Source organism: Sceloporus occidentalis, unplaced genomic scaffold, assembly GCF_023333645.1.
Source record: "Sceloporus occidentalis isolate IW3139 unplaced genomic scaffold, rSceOcc1.0.p SCAF_5, whole genome shotgun sequence".
In the NCBI taxonomy this organism is placed as follows: domain Eukaryota; kingdom Metazoa; phylum Chordata; class Lepidosauria; order Squamata; family Phrynosomatidae; genus Sceloporus; species Sceloporus occidentalis.
Genome location: NW_028316985.1, coordinates 55,906,170 through 55,912,169, shown reverse-complemented (window position 1 = coordinate 55,912,169; position 6,000 = coordinate 55,906,170). Strand labels below are relative to the sequence as shown.

Here is a 6,000-nt window from a genome sequence, read left to right as displayed (position 1 = left end):
CTACAAATGCCTACTGGAGTGTCCTTTCTAGGTCTTTCAGTGCCACTTTTAGTTAAAATTGACCACAGAGTTGCGCTGGAGGACTTAGATATTCCTAGAGAGGTGTCCTCTCAGGTTAAGAAACCATGGTGTTCTTGTTATTTGCGTTTCTTCCCCCCACATTCACATAGGGGTCTTGTGCCCTTAACCCTAAAGAATATGGAGGGACAAGTGTACTTCGGTTTAATGCTATTCCGAAAACTGTTTGAAAATTCTCTCTGAGAGAGAGAGAGAGAGAGAGAGAGAGCGAGCGCTCTGGTGCCACAATAAAAACTACACTTCCCATGATCCTCTAGCACTGAGCCAGGGCAGCCGAAGCGGCCTCAAAAGTGGGTCGTTTCTTTTCTGCAACAGCTCAGGTTCTTTGAACCCCACCAGCCGAGGGTTTGCGTTTGGGTATTAGTGTGCCTGAAAAACAATGTCCCTCCCCGGCCTCCGTTTCCCCCGGATGTCTCAGAGCCTCTTCTTGGCAAACTCCCACAAGGCCGCTCGCTCGACGTCTAGGCCGCGGCTCCGTCAGGAAGAGGAAGGAAGGAAGGCGGGAAGGAGGGAGAGGAGGAGGAGCGGGCCGCCTTTCTCTGAGCGACGGGGAAAAGAGGCGTTTCCAAGCCGGCCTACCGTTGCTGCCGGACGGCGACGGCGAGGTCGCGGCGGCGACGGGGTCAGAGGTCAAAGGTCGCTCCCCCAGCATCCTCCGTGCGGGTTGCTCAGCCATCTTGGATCCTCGGGACAAGAAAATTCATGCGGTGAGTGCGGCCCTGTCCTCCTCCCTCCCTCCCTCGCCTTCCTTTTCTCCTCCTCCGCTTCTCCTCCGAGCATCTCCCCCGACGCTCCAGGGAGGCCTCTTCCCGGACTCAGGCGCCGCCGCGGGCCACGCTCGGCCCCCTTCGCTTTTGTCTCTCTCTGGCTCTCTTTCTGAGCCAGAGATGCGCCCAGAGGAGGCCTGAGGCGGGAGACCCTCAGCCCGAGCCGCCGGTGAGGAGGAGCCCTTCTCGGCCTAGTCGATGCTGCTGCTACTACTACTACTACTACTAGTCTTTATTTGGAGGCGCCTCCGACTAGGGATGCATCCACACTGGGGAAATAAGCCGCTTTGGTCCCGCTTTAACTCTAGCTGGCTCTTTGCTATGGAATTCTGGGAGTTGGAGTTTGTTGTGGCTCCGCTCTGGGCCCCACAACAAACTCCAACTCCCAGAATTCCATAGCAAAGAGCCAGACAAAGTCTTAAAAGCGGGGCCAAAGCGGGTTATTTCCCCAGTGTGGATGCATCCTTGTTATTAGACTGCTTTTAACTGCCCCTGGCTCAGTGCTGGGGGATCCTGGGAATTGTAGCGTCAGACAGAGAAGGCTTGAATGTCTCACAAAGCTGCACTTCCCAGGGTTCCTTAGCACTGAGTTTTTAAAGCGGCCTCGAACTGGGATCATTACTATTATCCCTGGGGGGTGTTTTGGGGGGTGTGCAGTTTCCCAGGATTCCCCAGCCATGAGCCAGGCCTCTCGGAGCGGATTCTTCTTCTTATTATTATTCCTGCAGTCTGTTTTAGACTTAACAGTTTCCAGGAAATGCGGCGTCAAAGCGGTTTATTTCTGCGGTGGGGAAGACTAGGGACGCGGATGGGGTTGTTGTTGTTGTTGATGTTGTTGTTTTGGGAGCCTTGGCTTTTCTGTTGATGTTGTTGTTGTTGCAGAAGAGGACGAGAGGCTCTGGGGCCTCGAGGTTTTCCTGGCGGGCGGAAGAGGCAGAGAGAGGGAGGGAGGGAGGGAGAGAGGGAAAGAAGCGCTGGGATCCTTTGTTTGCGTCGGAGATGCGTGTCGTCGTAACGCCAGGAGCCTCGTCCTCACGTTTTGGGGAACGGGAGTCATCCGTCTCGGGGAGGGACTTGGGTGCCCTGGGCCCATCCAGGCCCACAAACTGGGCTCAGAGTTGCCTTGACTCAGAGGTTTATTCTTCATTGCCTTGCGCTTTTGTTGTTGTTATTGCTATATGTGCCTTTTAGCCCAATCTGGTCGCAGTAGAACTACAGGAGTTGAAACAGTGGTCCTTGGAGTGTGCCCTTTGAGAGATGTTGGACTCCACAGGCCTCAGCCATATTGGGTCATAGTCTGGGATTCTCTGAGCTGAAGTCCAAAATCCCTTAAAGGGCACACTTCAGGGACCACTGATGTAGAGAGAGATCTTGTAGCACCTTTTCAGACTGACTGAAAGAAAGGAATTGGCAGCATGAGCTTTCCTAGACTCAGATGCATTTGGATATAATAAATAATAATGATGATGAGATCTTGTCACACCTTTGAGATGAAAGGAAGAAGTTGGCAGCATCAACTTTCCTAGGCTTCGGTCTATCTATTTCCTCAGATGCATTTGGATATAATAATAAATAATAATGGTGATGTAGAGAGAACTTGGAGCACCTTTGAGACTGACTGAAAGAAAGAAGTTGGCAGCATGAACTTCCCTAGACTTCACTCTGCTTCCTATCAAATGCATCTGAGGAAGTACAGTGAAGTCTGGGGATGTTCAGGCTGCCAACTTCTTTCTTTCCGTCAGTCTCAGAGGTGCGACAAGATCTCTCTGTGTAGTGATTCTACAGACCAACACGGCTATATGTTTGAATTCTACCACTGTTGGCACATCGCTATACAAAGGGATCTTGTAGCACCGTTTGAGACTAAATGAAGAAAGAAGTTGGTAGCATGAGCTTTCGTAGACTTCAGCCTACTTTTTGAAATGCGTGTTTTTGGAGTGGAGATCCCATCGTTTACATTAGGGTACTGTATCCAGGGGTAGTTGGGTTGGCCATAAAGCAAAGTTCAATATTATCCAAAATCCACAAAACAGTGATAACTTTATGGGGCCAACCAAATTGCACATTATACATTTTGTAACCTTTAGAATCTCCATTGGCTTCTTCATAAGGCAAAAGGTGTTAAAATCATTCAGAAAGTAAGTGGGATAAAAACATTGACATGCTAGTCATAGCCTTGCATTTGGTCAAGATGTGCCTGTTGTCCTCAGTTCAGAAGGGTATTCATGCAGGTGCTGCTAGGGTCCTAAAGGTAGTTTCTGGCTTGGGCACAGTCCAAGCTGCTTTTATAGAGATGCGCCTAATTTAGGAGACTGGACTGTGAACTCCTGACACACAACCAGCTTTCCTTCACCCCAACAGCCTTAAATCTTAAATAACAGTCTTACATTAGACTATTTCCAAAATGTGCAGGGGGAAAATGATTTGAACCCAGCTTGTACAGTTATGAAAACTCTACAGTTGTTGATTATTTGGGAAAAGAGAGCAACAATGACCCATAGTCCTAGTAGTGGAATTTGAAATTACTCTTTGAACTTGAAAGTGTGTTGAATGTATGCAGAGAATTCATTTTACTGTGCTATTTTTCTTTAGAAAATTTGATTTTAGACGAAGTTGTAGATATTTTCTGTTTTTCTAGCCACAGTATTAAGCGGTAGGATAAATGTCTGATAAAGATGGTTGCTGCCTTCATTAGACTTCTCATGTGAACTAAAAGTTAAAGCAGGGTGTTCTGTACTAGCAATGGTTGCTTCTTTCAGAAATTTCATCTTGAGATCTGCATCTTTACAGAAATTCACACTGTATTAAGTCCTAAATGTTGGTCATATAGCTGTAGATATAAATGGTTCAAGGAAGGAAATATATAGCGTTTGTGTATTGTCACAGAAAATAGTTACTTGTTATTATCCAGTACATTGTACCCTTCCCATTCTCAGTGGTTCAGTTCCGCTCCACGTCTCACGTGGATGGGGGAAAATGTGGATGCTCAAGCCCCATATTATTCATTGGGCAGCAATGTGTCCACATCCGTGAGCATCCACTGCCATTGAATAAAATGGGATGTGGCGAGCTGCGGATGCTGCAGTCCGCTCATAGCCAGCCTTCTAATGTGGTGGGCCCACTGTTCTTACATTCGTAAGTTATGCTTTTACTCTAATGCCATTGAGTTTTTATGTAACTGAAGCTATGTTTTTCTGATGTCTTCAAATGTTTTTATGCTCTACATTTTGATTTACGTAGGTGAGCCTTGTGGCAGTAGGCACAACGTTTTGAGCTGCTTCCCTAACTATGGCCCCATACAGACAGGCCAAAATAAAGCTGCTTCGAGTCACTTTGGCGGTATGCTGTTTAAATGATGCATGCGTCCTAAGAGTTCGGAAGCTGTGCCAAAGCTGTGCCCTAGTCCTTAGGACTGGATTGTGGCTTTGGCTTGGCTTCCGGACACATAATAAGCATGCATCATTTAAACAGCATCTCTCCAAAGTGACTCGAAGCAGCTTTATTTTGGCCTGTCTGTCTGGAGCCTCTATAGGAAACCATGAAGTTTGTATTGGAGAAACTAAAAGTTACCTAATGTATGATAGTTGTCTTGGCATGCAAATACTCAAAAGTGAAGGGTGTTGGATGCAGAGTCAGTGATCAAAGAAAAGACTCTGGTCTGGTTGAAGCTCTTGTTGGTGGCAGTTGGAACGATTTTTCACTGATTTCCTATGTAGCCCCCCATGTACTTGCCAGATTCTATACATGTGCATTCAAAAGTAACTGCTTCTATGTCCCATAGAATTTATTTCTGGAAAAATGTATGAAGGATTGAGCAGATGTCTCAAGTGGATCCCATCCAACATTATACAGTGTGCGTCTAACCATACTGCTCCCCTGGTAAGAATAGCTACATTTCCCAAAAGATAAATGCTAAAAGCCATGTTAGCACAATACCTTTATTAGATCAGCTCAGGGGTTGCAAACCACTGTTCTTTAGAACTTTTCACTAATGGATATTATTCAAAGCAGAGTTGTCAAGAAGGGAAAAAAGTGGAGGTTGTTCAAGCCATGGCATGTGTGTCTGATTGCATCCTTCATACTGAAAGTTGGAGAAGTCTGCAGACATTCAATTCAGGCGTGACCTGTTTCAGTATACATCTGGGACCTTTCTAAAGATTGCTGAGGAGGAGAAACAGACAATAATAATAGATACCATTTTAAAAAAAATCTGACAGTTTTTTCGATCATTAAGCAAAACCACAGGTTCCTTGGTTGGTGGAACCAGTTGCAGAGAGACGTGCATCTGGTTTTGTAGTGACAAATTTAAAGATAATTTCAGTTGGTGTGCTAAGTGACGTAGAAGTCATGTTGAACTCAGTGCGACTTATATTTGAGTAAACATGCACAGAAGTGCATTGTATTTTCACTAAAGTATCTGAAGTGTAATTGCCATGTATACTCAACTATAAGTCAACCTTATGTATGAGTACAGAGCAGGTTTTGGGGCCAAAAATTACAGATTTTTATATGACCCATGGATAAGTTGAAGGTAAAACTTAGGGGCATGTAACAAAGGATCTAAAGGGTGAAGCAAAAGAAAACTGTGCCAAAGAACAACTGTTTGTGTTCACCCTAAATGTTGGATGGAAGAGAAACTAGAGGGCCAGTGCTTCCAGGACAAATAATGCTCTTGTCTTTCAACGGGATGGTTCCTTTCTAAAATAAGAGTTACGGTACAGTGCTTAATTTGTCACATGGATAAGTTGACTCAGGTTGTTTAAGTCAATTTTTTGATCAGAAATTTCTAGACTTATATATGCGTATATACAGTACTGCTGATTAAAAAAATACTTCAGAATAGGATATGGCTTTGGGACCAGTACTGTCTCATCCACTGCATTCAGCTGTAATGATAATCCAGGCCTCTTGGTTTAATAAACTACAGTGCATTGCATGCTGTAGCAATAGCAGCTTCATTTATATGCCGCTTCATATCGCTTAAGCAGTCTCTAAGCAATTTACAACTGTAAGTGAATTGCCTTCAAGAAGCTGGGTACTCATTTTAGCGACCTTGGAAGGATGCAGGCCTAAGTCGAGCCTGAGCCCTTGGCTAATATTGTATTTGCTACTTTATGGTTTGTGAGTGAGTGGCTGCAGTACAGGCATTTACTCT

General features: G+C 45.4%; 1 protein-coding gene across 6 annotated transcripts in view; it reads left to right on the top strand.

Moving 5' to 3' along the window:
* Positions 1-577: 577 nt before the first annotated feature.
* Positions 578-6,000, top strand: part of CNOT2 (CCR4-NOT transcription complex subunit 2) — a 75,658-nt gene continuing 70,235 nt past the window's right edge. For 4 of the 6 annotated variants that reach the window (XM_089524123.1, XM_089524122.1, XM_089524124.1 and 1 more), the window contains exon 1: positions 697-785. The gene's annotated coding sequence lies outside the window, so the exon portion shown is untranslated. Of the gene's footprint in view, positions 786-6,000 lie in introns of all 6 variants that reach the window. The other 2 variants (XM_089524128.1, XM_089524127.1) reach the window with 1 other exon arrangement.